At 40.0% G+C, this 22,230-nt stretch overlaps 1 long non-coding RNA gene across 3 annotated transcripts in view; it reads left to right on the forward strand.

Annotated features, from left to right (window-relative positions):
* Positions 1 to 22,230, forward strand: part of LOC140202669 (uncharacterized) — a 168,279-nt gene that overhangs the window by 124,148 nt on the left and 21,901 nt on the right. For all 3 annotated transcript variants that reach the window (XR_011887151.1, XR_011887150.1, XR_011887152.1), the window contains 2 exons: positions 3,806 to 3,986; positions 17,464 to 17,560. This is a non-coding gene — a long non-coding RNA (uncharacterized lncRNA). The remainder of the gene's footprint in view (positions 1 to 3,805; positions 3,987 to 17,463; positions 17,561 to 22,230) is intronic.

The raw sequence follows: 22,230 nt of genomic DNA on the forward strand, positions 1-22,230 counted from the left end.
ACTTGTGGAATCATTGAAAATAATGTCATTTTGGCCTTGATTTTCGGCACCTTGTTATGGACACACACTCTCTTAGAAATTGATTGAGATTCAGTCAGGTTTGCAAGTAATCTGTTTTTAATTATGCCTTCCACTTTTCCTTAATTCTAAATAAAAGTAGAGATTCCTTGTTCTTTGGACCGAGCTTTCTGTGTTGGATTGGCGCCAGTGTTTGGAATGAAACAGCTGCGAATTTACGCTCGATTGGTCAGATACTGTCTTCAGTCCCTCCAACAATCTGTTTCAGAAGCTGCAAGAACCTTCTATGTGACAGTGTCTGCGGATGAGACCATTTGCATGTTTGCCGATAAAGGCATCATTAAATACAAAATACAATTGAAATTAAGAGCTAAACATCATATAAGTAGTGATTAAAATATACTTCTAACTTTGAGTAGACACATTTGACTTGCATTTCAAGTAAAATTTTAGATTTTGGTAAGCACCTTCACAACATCCTCCCCCCCCCCCCCCGCACAATTTCTCTGAGGTGTACCTTTTTATTCAGTAGGGCAATGAAAATAAACTGCTATATAAAACAGAAGTTTTATTTTTGTTTATGAGAGGTTTGGAGTGAAAAGAATCACAAATATCTCATTCATTACTTTACAACTTGCATCATTTTGTCATGCAATCAACATTACACAATCTATTGAAATTTTACAAGCATTTAATGACCTTTTCCCTGCATGTGGAGATGCTGAGTTCAGTAGCTGGTGCTTCAGTTTAGATCAAGTAGCTGAGTGAACCTTCCCATTTGATCTTTTAATTGGTATGATTCTATACACAGTTAGAACAGTTCTTCCATATACTGTTTAGAGAAAAAAAACACACACCATCTCATAGCCACAGTGAATCTTGTATTCGTGGTATCTACAGTAAATCATTTTGGTTAGGAAGAATAATGAATTGTGTTCTTGGGAAGTGCCTTTATTCATGACAGCAACAGGTATGATATAATGCTCATTGCAAAGGGTGCACTTTTTATGAACTACGAACCCATCAGGCAGGAGGAGGACACTCAGCCCCTTTCGCCTACTCTGACACGATATAAAGTCATGCTTTCTGGAGGAACAGCAGGTCAGTCAGCATCTCTGTGGGGAAATGAAAAGTCCATGTTTCAGGCTGAGACACTTCATCATGGCTGTTTTGATCTTAAAACCAAAATTCCACATTTCTGCCTGAACTAGTAACCCATTTTTCTCTTTGCTTAACAAGTATCGGTCTCTCCCTGTCTTAAAAATATCCATAGACTCTCTTTCTGCCACCTTTTAAGGAAGAGAATTCCAAAGTCCCATGACTCTCAAAGGTCAGTTTTTTTTGCCTCAATTCAATCTTACATGGGTGACCATTTATTTTTAAATAAGTAATGACAATTTTTTAATATCTATTATTAAAACTCTATGGGTTGTGTATTTTTTAATTAAGCCTCCTTTCACTCTTCTAAACAACAGTCTGTCTAGCTATGTCTCATAAGGCAACCCAGCCCTTCCAGGCATTAATCTAGTAAATGCCTGTAAATTGCTTTAAAGCAAGAGATTAATGCTCTTCAGAATATTTTACATGTGATCGTATTGGTGCCTTATATAACTGAAGCATAACTTCCCTACTTTGATTTTCATTTCCTCTTGCAATAAACAATAACATTCTGGGGTCAGTGGTGGAAAGGGTGAGCAGCTTCAAGTTCCTGGGCATCAACAGCTTGTAGTGTCTGTCCTGGGCGCAACACATTGCTGCAATCATGATAAAAGTATGCCAGTAGCTATACTTCATTAAGAGTTTGAGGAGATTTGGTTTGTCAGCAAACATTTGCAAAATTTTACAGATGTATAGTGGAGTGCATTTTGACTGAATGCATCATCGCCTGGTATGGAGGTTTCAATGTGCAACATTGAAACAAGCTGCAGAGGGTTAAAGACTCAGCCAAGTGCATCACGGGCACCACTGAGGACATATTTAAAGAAGGCTATCCACCATTAAGGACCCTTACCATCCAGGGCATGCCCTCTTCTCATTACTATGACCAAGGAGGTGGTACAGGAGTCTGAAGACCCACACTCAATGATTCATTGAATCTGAATGATTCTTGGCCATCAGGTTGCTGAACAGTCTCTGAACCCATGAACTTGCCTACCAGCGACCTTGTTATTCCTTTGTTTTTGTAATTTATAGATTTTTTTTGTCTTTGCACTCTACTGCTGCAGCAAAACCAACAAATTTTATATCACTTTATGTCAGTGATAATAAGCCTGATTTTTGATTCTGATTATTATTTCTGTCCAAAAGGAAAGCAGCCTGCTTCCTAACCACAATTAGCTTTCAGTTACTGGGTCTCAGACTTAAACTTTTGTCAGATCATTCCTTGTTGAGATCCCGAATCCTAGTTTATCTCTCAGGAAAGGATGCCCAAAAGATTCATAAGGATGTTACTGGGACTGCAGAGCTTGAGTTATAAAGAGTGACTGGGTAGACTGGGACTGTTTTCCCTGGAGTGTAAAAAGCTGCAGGCTGACCTTATCGAAATATAAGATCTTGAAGGGTGTTGATATGGTCACAGTCTTTTTACCAAGATAGGGGAGACTTACATTAGAGGGAATAGGTTTAAGGAAATAATGGAAAGATTTAAAGGGGGCTAAAGGGTATGTGGAATGAGCTCCAAGAGAAAGTAGCAGATATGGATATAATTACAATTATAATGTTTAAAAGACATTTAGAAAGGTAACCGGATTGGAAAGGTTCAGAGAAATATAGGGAAACGGGAGCAAATGGAACAAGCTTGGGTAGGGCTGAAAGCCCTGTCTCTGTGCTGTATAACTCTCTGATTCCATATTAATGAGTAACTGTACTCTATTTGCATTCTTCAGTGAAACAAGAAAGTGTATTTGCAGTGCAACAACCTCCAGCTTTTTTGATTTATTCATATCCAGGATGGTAAATGCCAAGAATGTTCAGCAGTGCTTTTATCAATGGGATTAGAAGCACCTGGCATCAACTTGAGAGCCTGATGTGTATTTTTTTGGAAGGTTCATTGTGCTGGAGGATTCAGGGATTGGGGTGTTACTAAGTGGTTGCTTGTGAAATACTATTCAAATATAACCACTAAAAGAGAAAAGAAAGAACTGCATTTATATAGCAACTTTTTGTACTTTTAGGATATCATTGCGTAGATTCTTAGCAGGTCATTGTTTTAAGGGCACTGAACTGCTTTTGAAATTTAGTTACTCCTGTAATTTAAGCATAAATAGCAGGCAGTTTTCAAACAGCAGGATCACGTAAACGGAAGTATATAATATGTATGACCAACTTCATTTATGATAGTTTTAGTTTAAGGATTTTTGCGCTTTCCACCAGTTAACATGAATATCTTCTTTAAATAATTCACTATATATATATGTGTGTGTGTGTGTATATATATATATATATATATATATATATATGCTTTATTGACAGCAATTGCATTTTCACTCGTGTTCAGGTTCAGGATTTTGGCATTTGTATATCTGAATGCAGAATTTTCAAATTTTCTAACAAATTCCAGCCGGCAAGTCTGTCAGTATGCTCCATGCCAACACGGGCGGATGTGCTCAGAAACCCTGCACCTGGTTAAACCTACAATAGGACCTAAAGGCCCATTCATTGCAATGAAGATTTTATGGCTGTGTGGAAGGAAGATAAATATAATGCAAGTTGTATTCTGTAAATACTGCTTTAATGTTATTTAGTGAATTACTTAAAAATTTTAAAATATTATTAATTTCATTTTTAGTAGTTTGAAGAGGCGAGTGCAAAGGTTTGGCCCCACTGTGCAAGTCACAGATCTTTGTTTCCACCTAACATGGAAAAGCATAACCTGCTGTTCAAAAGAACCTTTTGAATGGGGTTCGAGTTTCTCTCCAGCGATGAAGTATTGCAGGATTCTACTTTCTTTTGGCTGATGTAGATTTAAGGTAACAATTGTAATTTTTCATTTTGGTGATTAAGACAGATAATTAGATATGGATTATGTAGCATATTACTGTGATGTCTTTTTCATATTAATGAACTGGTCCTAAACTATTCTTCTTCTTTTTAGGGTGATCATGTTTTTATGTAATATAATAAATTAAAAATTCTCTGCAACTATCCATGTCTGCCACGGCTTGAGCCCTTGTGTTATAGAGTTGCACGTAAACTTTGCAGGAAATCCAGTGTAAAGATTTTCTGTTTCACATCTTTTCTTGGGTGTTAGTTTGTGACTTCCAAACATCTGGCATGAATTCCGTTTGATTTGGCAAGCTTTATTTGTTTGAAATCACTTTGTTGAAAGTTCAGCATCTGAGCCTAAAATAGCTTGGGTAACTTCAAGCAAAGTTCATATTCTTTGGATGGAGAAGTATTTGTTCTCTTAAGTTCATTGATAATCTTAGGAGTTGTGACAATGCACCTGCTGGAGAGAGAATGATGTTTTATACCACTGACGCCAGAGTATAAGCATCATTTTCAGGGTTCCAATTATGAATCTCACATTGGTCATCAAAAACTGTGGTACTTCAGATAGGTAATATGCAAGAGACCTCAAAACGGTGATATTGCTATTAATTTATTTCTGTTGGCCAAGTTTTGGGTCTCCTGGTGACAGCCACTTTAAGTGACGTTGGAAGATAATTGTGCACATCTATGTCCACTCAGAAATAGAAGTTACGTAGTACACTGTTGCTGGAAAAGGTCACTATTAGCTGACATTTAACATTTCTGTTATGATGATGGAATGCAGAGATTATTGTTTTGTGGTGATTTGGCTTAATCTTTTATTTATGGAAGTTATTTCTACAATATGTTAAGGTCATTGTTCAATGTGGGTGATGCTTTTGAAAATGGCTAAAGAGATGAGAATGCATTAGTTGTGATCTTCAGAAATCCCTTGATTCTGGAAGGGTTCCAGCAGAGAAGAAAACTATAAATGCAGCCAAGTAATTGAGAACTGAAAGAAACAAGAAGCAGGAGACTATGGGCAGCTAGTCTGACATCTATCATTGAGAAAATGCTAGAATCTATTATTGTTGGTATTCACAGGGCATTTAGAACATAATATAATCAAGCAGAGTCAACATGATTTTACAAAAGGGAAATCAGATTTGACAATTTCTTTGAATTTTTTGAGATTGCAATGAGCTGGGTGAATGATTTTTGACTTTTCCAAAAAGCATTCAGTAAGGTACCACACAAAAGGTTACTGCACAAGGTAGAACCTGTGGCACTGAGTCTTAAAGGAAGTGGCTGTGGAGGTAATGACCATGTTGGTTGAATCTACTAAAATTCTCCGGAGGGATCCCAGAGGTATGGAAAGCTGCTTTACTGTAAGGCACATGGAGTATAAAAGTTGAGTAATGTTAGCATAATTGTAAAAGTACCAGTGAGCCATACCTGAAGTACTATTCACAGTATAGTCTATACCAAGACTCAGGGAGTGTTATATTTACTTTGGAAGGAGAGTACAGGAATTTCACTTGATCCTTGGCCAGACAGTGCTTCATGCATGAAAAAAATTGAGTAGGTTGGGCCTTTATTTATCGTAGAGCAGAAGAACAGGGGTGAGCTTACTGAAACATGTTTGTAGGATTCTGAGGGAGATTAACAGGGTGGTGGCTGCGAGGATGTACTGCCTGGAGTTACTTAGAACTACGAGCTAGGGTGTTACCCATGTACGATAGGGTTCTCAATCTTCAGACTTCGCTACCTGAGAGAGCTTAAGGTAGAAATGAGGAGAAACTTCTCTTAGATCACAATGAATCTTCAGATCTCTCTACTCAAGAGTTGTGGAAGTTGAATCGTTGAGAAGTACACTTGCGTCCTGATTTGAATGAATGGCAGAGAAACCGTTTAGCTTTCTGCAACATGTGCTTCTTATATTCTTTCCTAATTCTCAAAATATAAGTAGGTTCAACAGAATGAAAGTACAATCTACCTAGGTACATGGCTTTCTGATGCATAGGTTGTAAGGCAATTAGATAAATCTAGCTTCCTTCTTGGGTCTAAATAATTTACTGCATGTATAGCATGCTCTGCAGGAAAGTCAAGAAGTTGCAGTGCATGAAACTAGGTTGCCCATAGATCATACCATTTGGTCAAATATTTGTACATGTTTCTGATTTCGGTCATTAAGTCATAGAGCACTACAGTGCAAAAACAGGCCTTTGACCCATCTAGTCCATGCTGAACTTTTATTCTGCTTAGTCCCATCACCTGCCTCTGGACCATTGCCCTCTGTACCCCTCCCATCCATGTACTTATCCAAATTTCTCTTTAATATTAAATCACACCCAAATCCGTCACTTCCACTGGCAGCTCATTCCATGCTCTCATCACATTAGAGTGACAAAGATCCCCCTCAGGTCCCCCATAAATATTTCACCTTTAACCTATGACCTTTAGTTCTAATCTCATCCAACTTCAATGGAAAAAGTTGCCTTGTGTTTACCCTATCTCTGCAGCTCATAATTTTGTGTACCTCTATCAAATCTATTCTCATTCTCCTATACTCCAGGGTTAAACTGGTAACCTATTCAACATTTCCTGATATTGGTATTGGGTTGCCATGGTAGCACAACACTGTTACAACATTGTGCACTGGAGTTCAGAGTTCAATCCCAATGTCCTCTGTCTGTCCTCCCCATGGAGAGCATGGGTTTTCTTCAGGTGCTCTGGTTGCCTCAGTCCAAAGTAGGGTAACTGGTCATTGTAAATTGTCCCATGATTAGGTTAGGGTTAAATTGGGGTTGTTGTGAGTTGCTGGGGCGATGCTGCTCAAAGGGCTGGAAGGGCCTACTCCATGCTGAAACACTAAATAAATAGTAAATAAGTAACTGAGATACTCAAGCTCTGACAACACCCTGCAAAATTTCTTTGTACTCTTTCAATCTTATTGATATCTTTCCTATAGGTAGGAGACCAGACCTGCACAGATTAGGCCTCACCAGTGTCTTATACAACTTCAACATGACATCCGACTCCTGTAGTCAGTACTTGGTTTTATGAAGGCCAGTATGCCAAAGCTGTCTTCATGACCCTATGTATCTGTGACACTGCTTTCAAGGAAATATGGATCTGTATTTCCAAATCATGTGTTTAAAAAGGTATTTCCACTATGTGAGTAGGGTTGCCAACTTTCTCACTCCCAAATAAGGGACAAAAGTAGCAGTCAAATACGGGACACGTGTGTTTACCCCGAGAAAGACTACCACGACGATAAAGCCTTACGCAGGCACCTGTGTGCGCATGCATGACATATGCATACATGACGTGCACATGCGTATACGTGTCCGTTCAATATTTGAATAGGTTTCAATGAGATCCCCCCTCATTCCTGTAAAGTTCAGTGAGTACAGGCCCAAAGCCATCAAACACTCATATGTTTACCCTTTCTGTAAACTTCCTTTGGGCCCTTTCCAAGGCCAGCAGATCCTTTCCTAGATATGGGGCCCAAAACCCTTCCCAATGCTTAAAAACTTTTATTTGTCTCAACGTTATATTCTTTCTTTTATTCAGCAGGGAAGGGTAAAGTCAGTGTTGAGACTCAGTATTTAGGGGAATAGACAGACAGATAGAGGCCGGAATGGTGTGTTGCCTCCTGGGTGCTAGGATCCAGAATGTCTCAGAGTAGCTACAGATAATTCTGAAGAGGGAGGGTGAGCAGCCAGAGGTCATGGTGCACATTGGCATGGGTAGAAAGGAAGAAGAGTTCCAGCTTAGTGAGTATAGGAAGTTAGAGAAGAGGCTGAAGAGCAGGATCTACAAGATGGTAATCTTTGGATTACTCCGAGTAGCACGCGCTAGTCATAAGATGATATTTGGATGAATGAGTGGCAGAAGAAGTGGTGCAGGGGGCAGGGTTTCAGATTTCTGGATCATTGGGATCCATTCTAGGTAAGGTATGACATGTATAAAAAGGACTGGTTACACCTGAATCTGAGGGAACCAATATCCCTGTGGGCAAGTTTGCTAGAGCTGCTGGGGAGGGTTTAAACTAAATTGGCATGGGATGGGAACCAGATAGGGCTGCGGATGGGGCTGTTTGTATATAAATGCTTCCCAAGCACCTTCTCCTTGGTAATAGTACCTACACTCAATTCTGCCCCCTGACACTATCTAATTTTTGACATAATGCTAGTGTCTTCCACAGTGAAGACTAATGCAAAATGCTTATTAAGTTAATCTGCCATTTTTTTTGTTCCCCTTACTACCTCTCCAGCATCATTTTCTAGTGCTCCAAAATCTGAAAAAACTTATGGCTACCTTACCTTTATATTTCAACTTTTCTCTCCTTATTGTTTTTTTTTTAGTTTCCTTCTGTTGTTTTTTAAATGCTTCCCAATTCTCTAACTTCCCACTAATGTTTGCTATATTATATACCCTCTCGTTTATTTAAATGTTGTCTTTGACTTCTCTTGTTACCCACGGTTGCTCCATTCTCCCTTTATAATACTTCTTCATCTTTGGGATGTATCTATCCTGTGCCTTCTGAATTGCCACCAGAAGTTCCAGCCATTGGTGTTCTGCCGTCATCCCTGCTAGTGCCCCTTCCAATCAATTTTGGCTTGCTCCTCTCTTCTGCATCTGTAATTCCTTTTACTCCACTGTATTACTGATGCATCTGACTTTACCTTCTCCCTCTCAAACTGCAGGGTGAATTCTATCATATTATGGTCACTGCTTCCTCAGGGTTTCTTCACCATAAGCTCCCAGATCAAATCAGGTTCATTACACAACACCCAATCCAATTGTCTTTCCCCTAGTGGATGCAACCACAAGCTGCTTTAAAAAGCAATCTCATAGGCATTCTAAAAATTCTCTCTTGAGATCCAGCACCAACCTGATTTTCCCAATCTACCTGCATATTGAAGTCCCCAATGATTTTTGTTACATTGCCCTTATTACATGCCATTTCCATTTTCTTTTGAAATTTATATCCCGCATCCTACTGTTTGGGGGCCTGTATATAACTCCCATTGGGGTGTTTTTACCCTTGCAGTGTCTTAACTCTACCCACAAGGATTCTACATCTTCCAATCCTATGTCACCTTTTTCTAAGGGCTTGATTTCATTTTTTTTTACCAACAAAACCACCCCACTTCCTCTGCCAACATGCCTGTCCTTTTTATACAAAGTGTATCCTTGGATGTTAAACTCCTAACTATGATCTTCTTTCAGCCACTCTTCAGTGATGTCCACAAAGTCATACCTGCCAATGCCTTACTGCGCTACAAGCTCATCTACCTTATTCAGTATGCTATATAGATGCAAATATAGCCAGCTCTGTATTCATCACCCTTTACAATTTTGCCCCCATGTTGTTACACTTCACTTCTCCCCACTGACTGCAATTTTGGCCTATCATCTGCCTCTTCATCCTCACAGTCTCACTAAACACTGCATCAGCTTGTATACCAACTGCCCCATATTCAGTCCTATCAGTCCGGTTCCCATCCCCCTGCAAACTTAGTTTAAACCCTCTCCAACAGCTCTAGCAAACCTGCCCACAAGGATATTGTTCTCCCTTGGGTTCAGGTGTAATCCATTTATATAGAGGAGTTCATTGAGCACTAAAGAAAAATAATTCTGGGGAAGAAGGTGGAGTTAGGAACTAATGGAATTGCTCTACTAGATCTTTGTGAGAGTAAACGAGCCTGCTTTGTCTTTCTGTGTTTGTAGATCCCTTGGTTTCCCCTATCATTCAAAATCAATCTAATGTATTTGGGCCTTGAATGTACATAATTTGTGACAAATTTCATAAATCTCTGGGTTAAAGCATCACAGAAATTCCCAGCTCCCTAAGAAAAGAAATTCCTCATAATTGCTGTCTTAAAGGGGTGACCACCTAATCTGAAACTATGTCCTCGGTTCTAGTCCCCTCTGAGGAGAAATATCCACTCAGCACCTAGTCTGTTAATCCCCTCAGTTTTTTTTTTATTCTTCTGATCTTCACTGAGCGTAGGTACTTATTTTAGCAACACTCATAATACGCTGGAGGAACTCAGCAGGTCAGGCAGCATCCGTGGAAATGATCAGTCAACTTTTTGGGCCGGAACCCTTCATCAGGACTGAAGAGGGAAGGGGCAGAGGCCCTATAAAGAAGGTGGGGGAAGGGTGGGAAGGAGAAGGCTGGTAGATGCCAGGTGAAAAACCAGTAAGGGGAAAGATAATGGGATGGGGGAGGGGAAGCAGGGAGGTGATAGGCAGGAAAGGTGAAGAAGGGACAGGAGCAAGCACAATGGGTAGTCGAAGGAGGAGGAACCATGAGGGAGGTGATAGGCAGCTGGGGGAGGAGGCAGAGTGAAACTGGGATGGGGGAAAGGAGGGGGAGGGAATTACCAGAAGTTGGAGAATTCAATGTTCATACCAAGGGGCTGGAGACTACCTAGACGGTATATGAGGTGTTGCTCCTCCAACCTGAGTTTAGCCTCATCATGGCAGTAGAGGATGCCATGTATGGACATATCCGAATGCGAATGTGAAGCAGAGTTGAAGTGGGTGGCAACTGGGAAATCCTATCTGTTGTGGCCTATCCCCTCCCTGCTTCCCCTCCCCCACCCCTTTATCTTTCCACTTACTGGTTTTTCCACCTGGAACCTACCAGCCTTCTCCTTCCCACCCTCCCCCCACCTTCTTTATAGGGCCTCTGCCCCTTCTCTCTACAGTCCTGACGAAGGGTTCCAGCCCGAAACGTTGACTGATCATTTCCACGGATGCTGCCCGACCTGCTGAGTTCCTCCAGCGTGTTGTGAGTGTTGATTTGACCCCAGTATCTGCAGAGTATTTTGTGTTTTGGTGCTTATTTTATCTCATTAGACAACTTAATCGCAACAGTCAACTTAGTGAACTTTCTCTGAACTATTTTCAATTAAATAAAGAAACCAAAGGTGTAGAAGATGCTCCAAATGTGATCTCATCATCAGTTGTAACAAAACTTCCCTACTCATTACATCTTGGAGTAGAAACTGGCCTTCCCTTTGGCTTGCATGTTGACTATTTCATGAGCAATACAAAGATATGCAAACTTTTCTGTCCTGCTGTTTTTTTTTTGTCATCTTTCTGTACTTAAACACTATTTCATTCCCCCTGCTGCATAATATCATCCATCTACAATATTTTTGCCAACTCAGTTAGTAGATTTCATGTTCCAGTTGTTTGGAGCCAGAGAGGCCATTGTAACCGTGCATGCCGCCAACTTGTGACGTCGTCCCATTGTAGATTCTTTGTATCCTTGCCACTTACAGTGCCTTATAAAAGTATTTATGCCCAACTCTTTGTTCACATTAATGAGTATTACAACAGAGATTTTGATCAATTTAACTGAAAAATTTTATTTGCGAGTCACTTGCTCCTTTTTTTGCAGTGGAAAATTGTAAAGCATAAAAAAATGAAAATTCAAAAACTGAAATGTCAGCAGTTCAAAAGTATTCATCCCCTTTTGCTCAGTACTTAGTTGAACCACCTCTTGTAGCTATTACAGCCAGAAATCTTTTTTAATAAGACTCTATTAGCTTTATACAATGTGATGGAGCAAGATTTGCCCTTTCCTCCTTGCAAAATTGCTCGAGGTGCCAGGTCGGTTGGGAGCAGTGATGGACAGCAATCTTGAGGTCTTGCCAGAGATGTTCGATTGGGTCAAGTTTAGGACTCTGACTGGACCACTCAAGGACATCAATTTTCTTCATTTGAAGCCACTGTATGGTTGCTCTGGCAGTGTGCTTTGGGTTGTTATCCTGCTGAAAGACAAACTTCCTCTTCAATTTAAGCTTTCTGGCAGAGGCTAGCAGCTTTTTATCCAGCATTCATCTTCACATCAATCCTGACCAGATTTCCAGACCCTGCAAAAGCATCCCTATAACATGAAGCTACCTCCTTCATTCTTTACAGTAGGGATGGTGCGCAGTATTAGGTTTATGCCACAAGTACTGCTTAGTTTTGAAGCCAAAAAGTTCTACTTTTCTCATCTGACCACAATACCTTCTTCCATATCTTTACAGTATCTTCTTAGTAACACTTTACAAAATCTTTACGGGCAAGGATATGTGTTTTTTTAGCCAGGGCTTCTTTCTTGCCACTCTTCCATAAATATCCTTTTTGTGCAAGGCCTTAAAGAATGTGGTGCCACAAACTTCATCTTCAGTTGCAGCCATTGACTTCTGCAGCTTGCTGAGAGTTACTGTTGGCGTCACAGTGGCCTGACTTACAAGTGCCATCGGTGACAAAGTTTAGAGGGGCACAGACTGACCTAGACAGTGTGGCTGTGGTTTCATATTTTTCTTCTTTTCGCAATGGACTGCGCTGAGCTCTGAGGTATGTTCAGTGCCTTTGAGATGGTCTTGTACACTTCCCCAGATATGTGCTTCCCTATAATCAATTTCCTAACTTATCTTGAATGTTGTTTTGTTTTCATTCTGGTTTGTCTGTTGAAAATCCACCCTACTGTTGGTAAATTACAGAGAATTAAAGACGTCCCCTACCTCCTGCAACTTTAGCCACATATTTTCTCTTTTATTCCTGATCGGTCTTACTTTCATTCTAGTCATTCTACTGTTTATCATGTATGTATAGAATGCCTTGTGGTTTTCCTTAATCCTTCTGACTATGGCCTTCTCACTGTCCCTTTTTAGCTCTCCTACAGTAAGTCCTGTCTTAAGCTCCTTCCTACCTACCTTGACACTGTCAAGAGCCCTGTCTGATTTACTTCCTAAGCCTTAAGTATGCTTCCTTCTTCCTATTGTTTAAATATTCCACTTCTATTATCAACCATGGTTCTTTCACTCTACCATTCTTTCCCTGCCTCAGTGGGACAAACCTATTCAGAGCCCCATGCAAGTGCTTCCTAAACAGCCTCCATATTCCATTGTAGATTTTCCTGAGAAAATCTATTCCAATTTACGCTCCAAATGTACTGCTTAAAATAGCATCCCAGTTAAATACTCTCCCATATTGTCATTTCCTATCTTGTCCAAGGATATGCTAAAGACCGGAGAATTATGGTCACTGTCTCCAAAATGTTCACCCGTGAAAGATCTGTCACCTAACCAGATCCAGTATGACCTCTCCTGTAGTCTGTCAATCCACATATTGTGTCAAGAATCCTTCCTGGATACATCTCTAACAAATTCTGCCCCATCTAAACCTCTTGCAGTCAGGAGGTGCCGATGAATGTTAGGGAAGTTGAAGTCACTCATGACAACGACCCTATTATTTTTTCACCTTTCCCAAATCTGCTGCTGATCTGATCCTCATTGTACATGTTGCTTTGGGGGTTGGGGGTGGGGGGAGAGGTCCATAGGATTCTCTCAAAAGAATGATTGCTCCCTTCCTGTTTCTGACTTCCACCCACACTGACTCAGTGGACCATCCCTCCACAATGTCTTCCAATTTTGCAGCAGTAATAGTATCCCTAATTAGCCCCTCCCCCCATTTTATCTCCCTCCATGTACCTTTTGAAACATCTAAACCTCGGAACATCCAGCAGCCATTGTGACAACAAAGTCTCTGTAATGGCCACAATGTCATAGTTCCATGTACCGATCCATCTCTAATTCAACATCTTTGTTCCAAAGATCAGATAGATGGATAGATATACTTTTTTGATCCCAAGGGAAATTGGGTTTCGTTACAGCGGCACCAACCAAGAATAGAGCATAAATATAGCAATACAAAAACCACAAACAATCAAACAACAAAATGCAAACGATTCCAGATGGAAAATAAGTCCAGGACCAGCCTATTGGCTTAGGGTGTCTGACCCTCCACGAGAAGAGCTGCAAGTTCGATGGCCACAGGCAGGAACGACCTCCTGTGCCGCCCAGTGTTGTATCTCGGTGGAATGTGGCCGAAGTCCAACAGCAAAAAGTTCAATATCCAGTCTACAAACACGTTCCTCGATCGTAATATGACCCGGATTGCACCATCTGTTGTTAACCAGAACAGTAAGCACCCAACTCCTTTAGGCTTACCACTCTCAGTGCACTTCTGGTCAGCCCGAATGGTCTGGAAGCCATCCATGGAAAAGTTTTGATTGGGTATGTCCTCGTGCAGCCCCGTTCCAGTGAAACACATCACACTGCACTCCCGAAATGTTCTCTGACGCCTGGCTAGCGCCGTGAACTCGTCCATTTTATTACCCACTGAACTCCTCTTCTCCATAGGTCTCTGTTGTCTCGACCCGGTCCTCGTTTCTCGACTTTGTGATCCCCCTCTGAATCCTATGTGTTTTCCTCCAGATTACAGCAGGGGCGTCCCCTGCTCTGCTCGCTAAACCAGCCGGCATAAACTCAATCAGCTGGTCCCTGGAATACACAATGCTACCATGCTTCTGTCCCGCTAATGAGACGTGTCAGAATGTAACTATTTCCAGCGCTAAAAACCCAAATAAAACTCTCTCTACTAACATGTTAGAGAGGGTGCAGCTTCAACGTGTAACCGTGCAAAAAAAAATAACGTAAGTTAAAAAGTAAGAATACTGGTCTGGAACGGCTGTAACAGGCTGCATGCACGACCGGCGCACGCGCAATAAAGTAAATTTATTGTCAAAGTACATTACATCCTGTATATGTCACTATATACTACTCTGAAGTTCATTTCTTGTGGGCATTTAAAGAAAGTAGAAGGAAATGTAATAGAATCAATAAAAAACTGCACACAACAGAAACAGATGTTCAGCCAGTGTGCAAGACAATACGCTGTGCAAATACAAAAAGAAAGAAAAAAAATAATTATTATAAGTAAATAAGCAAAACACATCGAGAACACAATCTCTTTAGCCAGTTCTTTTAAGATCCTAGAATGGAGGCTGTCAGATCTAGACTTAAATTGCAACTTAATTTGCCTTGAACTTTCTCTTTTGTTTTATGCTCTTTTCTCCATTTTGACCACTAAAGTTTGGTACTGTTGTGATTCTTATATCATCTTCTACTTTAAAGGTATTTTATTTAAAACTCCTCACCTTTGCATATAGACTTGCTTCCAATTTATTTTTCTTCTGTAAAGACCCAAGACTTTTCCATTTTATGTATCTCTGAAGTTGAAGGCTGTTCTTCCATTGCATTCACCTAGATTTTTGATAAAAATGATAAAATGAAACTGTCCTAACGAAATACTTTCCAGTGCTTTTGGATGAAAACACCAGCGTACAAGTGAGGGTGTAGAGGCTTTGCCACTTCAAGTGGGGTAAAAGTGAGGGGAGGATACAAGTAAAGTACAGGCAGATAGACAAGCATTATGTAATAATAGGGTGTTGCAAAATGCTAGTAAAAATGCTGCAGAAATGTGGTCAGACTGGGCCATGGATTTTTTAAATATCTCAAAAAGAATTAAAAATTTAATACATCAGGCATATGTGATCAGAATGATTTCCAAGTGAGACAATGCAGAACAGAATATTTGTTTGTATTATAATTGACTTGTTAGGGTATTTTTGGCTCTTTGTTAATAAGGAAAGCTAATATTTTCTAACCTCAACAGCATTTCTTGTTCTCCTTGGGGTCTTCACAGTGAAAGGGAAGAGAGGTGACTGGAAAAGCACCAGGTAGTAGTCAGTGTAAGCTTACTGCTTAAATATATCGCTGACCAAGTCCACCAATATGAGATCCCATTTATTACTTCAAACCACAAGATAATGAGAATTATAATCAGAATCAAGTTCATTGTCACTGACATAATTTGTGAAATTTGTTGTTTTGTGGCAGCAGTACAGTCTAGACATAGCATATTACTAATTAAATAATAAATATGCAAAAGAGAAATAGCAAACCATGGGTCCATACACTTCAGAAAATTGATGGAAGAGGGGAAGAGATCTTTATGCTCCTGTCCCTCCTGCTTGATGGTAGAAAGGAAAAAGACTGGTCCAGGTTGGTAAGGGTACTTGATGATGGATGCTGCCTTCTTGAGGCATCGCTTCTTGAAGAAGTTCTCAACTGTGCCTGTGATGGAGCTGGCCGAGACTGCAACCCTCTGAAGCCTCTTTTAATCCTGTGCATTGGTGCCTCCATACCAGTTAGAATGCTCTTCACAGTACACCTGTAGAAATTTGCTAGAGTTTTGGGTGACATACTAAATCTCCTCAAATTTGTAATGTAGAATAGTGACTGACATGCCCTTGTCATGATTGCATCAATATGCTGGGTCCAGGATACATCCTCTGAGATGACAATGACCAAGAACTTTAAATTGCTCATCCTTTCCACCACTGACCCATCAATGAGGATTAGTGTCTATTCTCCTGATCTTCCCTTCCTGAACTCCACAGTCATTTCCTTGGTCATGCTGATGTTTAGTGCAAGCTTAATATTGTGACATCATATATGTGTTGCATGTAAATTGTATCATTCAGTATCCATTTCAAATCTACCAATAGACTCAACACCCAAGTGTCTTAGAGATTGTAAGCTCAAAAAGTTCCCTTGCCTCTGACAATTTTTGTCTATTTGAGTCTTTAAAGCTTTGTGATTTATCCAGTTTAATTTTTAGGATATGAAAAATCTGATTGACACAGGCCAAACACAGGCAAAATTAGCTGGTCACTTTGGTTGGCACGGATGAAGTGTGCAGAAGGGCCTGTTTCTACGCTGTGTAAATCTATGATTCTGTTAAGAATAAGAAATAAACCGCTGGAGACCGATATGCCAGGCAGCATTTATGGAGGCAAAGGGCTAGTCAATGTTTCAATTAAGACCCTGCATTAGAAGGGTCCTCATCTTGACCTGAAATGCCAACTATCCCTTTGCTTTCACAGATGCTGCCTGATCTGCTGAGTTCCTCCATGCTGTTTATTTTTGCTGCAGATGTCAGCATTTGCAGTCTCGTGTCTTCAGTTGATTAATTGTAACTAATGATTAGAATCTGATGTTGGATTCTATAAAAATATTTCTACCTCTTTATTCTTGATAAAATGTATATAGTAATCTGATCTCTTTGAAAAATCAATATGATTCAACACATCTGACCAGGAATTTTTCTTGATACCAGAGGCTAAGAGTTAGGTTAGAAAAACTTCCCAGAAAACACAACCTATAATGATTTGCCAATAATTATTTCCTAGAGAAATTAATACAAGCTTCAGTTTTAGGTTACTTCAGGTAACCTGTGTCAAAGACATTAATGTTAAAGGTTCAAATTTAATGTCTTATCCTGCTTGTTTTGACAAATACACAATCCGTTATAATCTGTGTTGCTTTGGGGCTTTTACCCACTTACAGCAATGATATTATTGGTTGTTGACCAAGTTCATAAGATTCCTCATCCATGGAAAAAAAACTGTTTCCTGTTTGTTGCAATACACATCTGTGTGTTAAGTTCAACACTGGTTTTATCAGTTATATTCTGCTGTGTTTTTGTTTATTGACCATAAGTTAAAAGATATTGAGTGAGGGAACCTCATGGCCTCCCTATTTATTACATCTGTAGGAAGTGGACCCAGTTGCAGCTTCTGACAAAGCAGGTCAAGGAACTGGAACTGGAGTTGGATATACCTAGAATCATCAGGAAACTGACAGCTCCATAGGTGAGAGTTTTACTGGTGGTCACACCCAATGTACAGGCCTCGCTGACCACCAGGAGAGGTAAGGCAAGTAAGAAGTCAATATGGGGCTCCCCCATAGCCACTCACCATCCTTTTGGATACTGCTGCAGATACGCCCTATCAGGGCACAGCAGCCAGCTCCAGGCTCATTAGGCTCATTAAGTCAGGCAGATCAAAAGTGATAGGAGACGCAATAGTTACGGAGTCAGGCAGGAGATTCTGTAGCCATAGAAGAGATCAGTAAGATGTGTTGAGTCGAGGATCTCTCAACAGCTGCAAGAAATTCTTGAGGAAGAAGATAAACAGCCAGAGGTTGTTGAAACATTTGTACAGACTCCACAAACAGAACAAGGAAGTAAGTCCTGCAAAATGAGTATAATTCATTAGGTAAGAAATTAAAATGCAAGACCTTTAGCATAGCGATTCCAGGAACAGAAAACTAAATGAAAGGGTTTTGTTTGTAGTGAAGCAAATTACAATGAATCTGCAGTGAATTACAAAGTTACCTTGATCAGTTTTGGCTGGTGCCAGTGGTGTAGTGGCATCAGCACCAGACTTCAAGGCGAATCCAGCTGGCCCCTTGCATGCTGGGTTGAGCATCGGGCTAGCAACTCGGCCTCTTAAAAACAGTCAAATCGTATGGAAACGACAAAACTGCTGCCCGATGCTTGAGAAGGAGCAACAAATGATCAGTTTAGGGAGAAGGAGTGAGGAATGGCAAAATGGGTTTCAACTTAGACAAATATGATGTGATGTATTTTGGACATTCAAACCAGGGCCGTAAATGGCAGGGCACTGAAGCAGAGGGATCTGGGAGTACAAGAACACAGTTTTCTGAAAGAAGCCATACAAGTAGACAGGATTTCGAAGAAGGCGTGTAGTATGCTGGCCTTCATTAATCAGGGCACTGAGTTAGGAACAAAGATGTTATGTTGCACTTATATAAGTTGTTGGTGAAACTGCACTTGGAGTACTTTGTACAGTTTTGGTCGCCCTGTTACAGGAAATACAGTGTCGAAATGGAGTGGATTCCGAAGAGATTTACACTGAACCTGCCTGGACTAGAGGGCCAGAGTTATGGGGGGAGATTGGCCACACTGAATTTTTATTCTCTGGAGCTCAGGAGAATAAGAGGTGATCTCATGAAGTTCATAAAATCAAGAAGGGTATGGATAAAGTGGCCAGTTCATTTCCCCAAGACTGGGAAATTCATATATGACTGCTTCATAGATCAAATTCTTTTGATTTCCTGGTCTGGATGAAAACTTTCATATTCTTTTGATTTCCTGATCTGGATGAAAACTTTCATTTTAAAAAAAGCGGGCAACGTAATATATTGCACAGTTGTGCATTAAGTAGACTGCAGTGAGTGTGTCCTCATGGCCCATTGCAGCTCTGAAACAGTCACCAACTTACTGCAAGAAGGAAAGCAACATTGTTGCCCAGTGGACCATGAACTTTGTGCCAATAACTCCAGGATCACTCCAGTGAGTAGGTAGTGTAATTGCAGAGCTTGAACCAAACTCCTGAACCCAACACATCCATTTTATGCAGTGGCAGGAGAACACAAATAAACAGAGGTAAAACTCGAAGGAAGGAGGAGGCCTTGAGCTGAGCAGATCCCATTGATAGGATATTGACCACAAGGTCGACCTGGATCAATGGCTGTCTCAGGCCTGGAGAAACCTTGACAAACAGTTCAGAACTAAATACCAAGTGAATCAGATGCTGAATAAATCTTGCCACTTTTACTGTTGGTTCTTTGTGCCTTGGATTTACATATGATCTTTACAATTCTTGAAAAAGCACTCTCATGATAGGGAGCTTCACTGAATTTGTTGCTAAAGTAAGGAACTTGACAGCAACTGGCACTTTAAGAGAACAAGTTAACACATTCTGACATGGAGAAGGTCAGGACAATTATAGCCCAGTAACATTTATGCCATCTTAAATAATTCTGTAAGCTGGCATAGAATGTATACCAGTTTTCCAACTGCATACAACTTCAGACTAATACATTTCTTTGTGTTAATTTTTTTTCATGGAAGGTACCAATGTGTCCAATGACACAGAAAATGACTTTGGCCATTTGGTGATGGATCACAATTTAAGAAAAATGAAAAGTTAAAAACAAGTTAAAGAATGCTTTCAAAATGTTTTTTAATCTAAGTAAAATGCTTCTGAAAGCATTTCATAAAATGCTTTTGGCCTAAATTGATCTTGTAATCCACAGATGGCACTGTCACAGAAGGTACCACGGCAAAAATTGATCACCTGCATCTATGCTGATAAGTGACTTTAACTCCTAAACTGTATTATAACTTGCAGGAGAAGCCTTGCCCATGCAAAAAATTCTATCATTTCAAAAGGAGAGAAAAGTAGTCTGTTCCAAGCAACATAGAATTACAGATCCTCATTCTGTCTAATTTAATATTGAGAACACTAGAAACAAATATTAACTTTTGTCAGTAATTATTTACTTAATTCTTATAGAAAGAAAATTCTGGAAATAGAATAAAAATAACTAGTCTGAAATGTTCTGACTAATTGACTTCATTAAAGATTGACAAGCAGCATTTTGAAAAGATAGAACATTCCTTGGATGAATTGTATCTGGAAATCGGAATCAGAATCGGGTTTAATATCATCGGCATATGTCTGAAATTTGTTAACTTAATGGCAGCAATACAATACACTACATCATAAAATATAGGAAAATGAATAAATAAAATTAATTACAGTAGATATATATGTGCATGTATATTAAATAGGTAAATGAATGTAACTGCTGTAAAGCGAGAGTTACATTAAAAAGTGCAAAAACAAAAATAATATAAAAAAAGGTGAGGTAGTGTTCATGGGTTCAATGTCCATTTAGAAATAGGATGGCAGAGGGGCAGAAACAGTTCTTGAATCACTGTGTGTGTGTACCTTCAGGCTTCTGTACCTCCTTCCTGAAGGTAACAATGAGAAGAAGGCATGTCCTGGGTGATGGGGTCCTTAATAATGAACACCTTTCTGAGGCACCACTCCTTGAAGATGTCTTGGATACTCTGGAGGATCATACCCATGATGGAGCTGACTAATTTTACAACTTTCTGTAGCTTCTTTTGATCCTGTGCAGTAGCCCCTGGCCCCCCCCCCCCATACCAGACAGTGATGCAGCCTGTCAGAACGCTCTCCATGGTACATCTATGGAAGTTTTCAAGTGTTTTAGGTGACAAACCAAATGTCCTCAAACATATAAGGCTGTCTTGCCTTGTTTATAGCTGCATCAGTATGTTGGGACCAGGTTAGATCCCCAGAGATACTGACACCCAGGAATGTGAAATTCTCACTCGCTCCACTTCTGAATCCCTCTGTGAGGATTGGTTTGAGATCCCTCATCTTGCCCTTTCTGAAGTCCACAATCAGCTCAGAAGTCCTAACATACTAGAAATTTTGTACATCAAACTGAGTCAACGTGGGAACGAAATATAACTTCATCTTTGTAAAGATATTTAACAGTTACAAGAAAAATGGAAATGACAGGAAGATTTGTGATAACATATATTAAAGAGCACCAGAACCTGTGATATAAAAATAGTGAATTTAAAGAACAAGTCAAGCAACATCATTACAGACTGAAGTAAACATTTGTAATGCTGGCAGGAACATTGTCTTGAACTAGATTTTGCATAAGATTATCTCACTCTCAGAGAGCTAGATGATATTAAGAATTGGTTGAGTGAATGAGTTGGACTCTGAGCCCAACATGTAGTCTTTAAGAAGGTCTGAGTTCCCCTGGAGATAACAAGCTAGAGATGGTATTCTAGCCAGAATAATCAAATGTGGGAAAGTGGTACTTCTCCATTGTCTCTATGCAGGAGTTCAGTCTAAGTGACTCAAGACATTATATTTTACAAAAGTAAAGAATGCACTGATTGCGAATGCTGAGAACTCTGACAGCTGAGCATTCCAGGAAAACTCTCCACTGGAGTGCTGTTAAATAAAGTGTGGATACAGGCCCAAGAGGTCAGTCTGATTTTTGAACAATAAGGGACATAGCATTCTCCATTAGCCAGATCCAGGGCAAGTATAAAGAATGGAAAAAGTACTGCATGTCACTTACATACATGAAACAAATGTATCTGACCAAAGAATAGAGAAGGAATCTTCACTATTCTTTAGAAAAATTGGCATTCTCTCCTTAGACTATTGATCATTATCAAGTCCTTCCACTACAACATTTAGGAATGGTACAGTACAATAACTCAAGCCCCATTTGCTGAAATATCGTTTGGTATATTCTTACTTTTTCGCCTCTGACATGCTTTCAGCGATACAACTAAAAGGATGCATTTGCAGGTGCAGTTAGGCAGAAGGATATGAAACCAGCTCGTCAAGCGTCCGCCGTATCTCATCAAGTCACAGAGTCACACAGCACAGCAACACGTCCTTCAGCCTGACTCTCCACAGCAGTATACTCCATGCTGGTCCTAGCTGCTCACTTTCAGCCCATAGTTCTCCAAATCCTCCCACTCCATGTACCTGTCCAAATGGTTCCTAAAGATTGCAATTGTATCTGCTTTAACCCCTTCCCCTGGCAGCTCATTCCATATATTCACTATGCTCTGTGTAAAAAAAAAACACGTTATCACACAGGTCTCTTT

Source organism: Mobula birostris, chromosome 9, assembly GCF_030028105.1.
Source record: "Mobula birostris isolate sMobBir1 chromosome 9, sMobBir1.hap1, whole genome shotgun sequence".
Lineage (NCBI taxonomy): Eukaryota > Metazoa > Chordata > Chondrichthyes > Myliobatiformes > Myliobatidae > Mobula > Mobula birostris.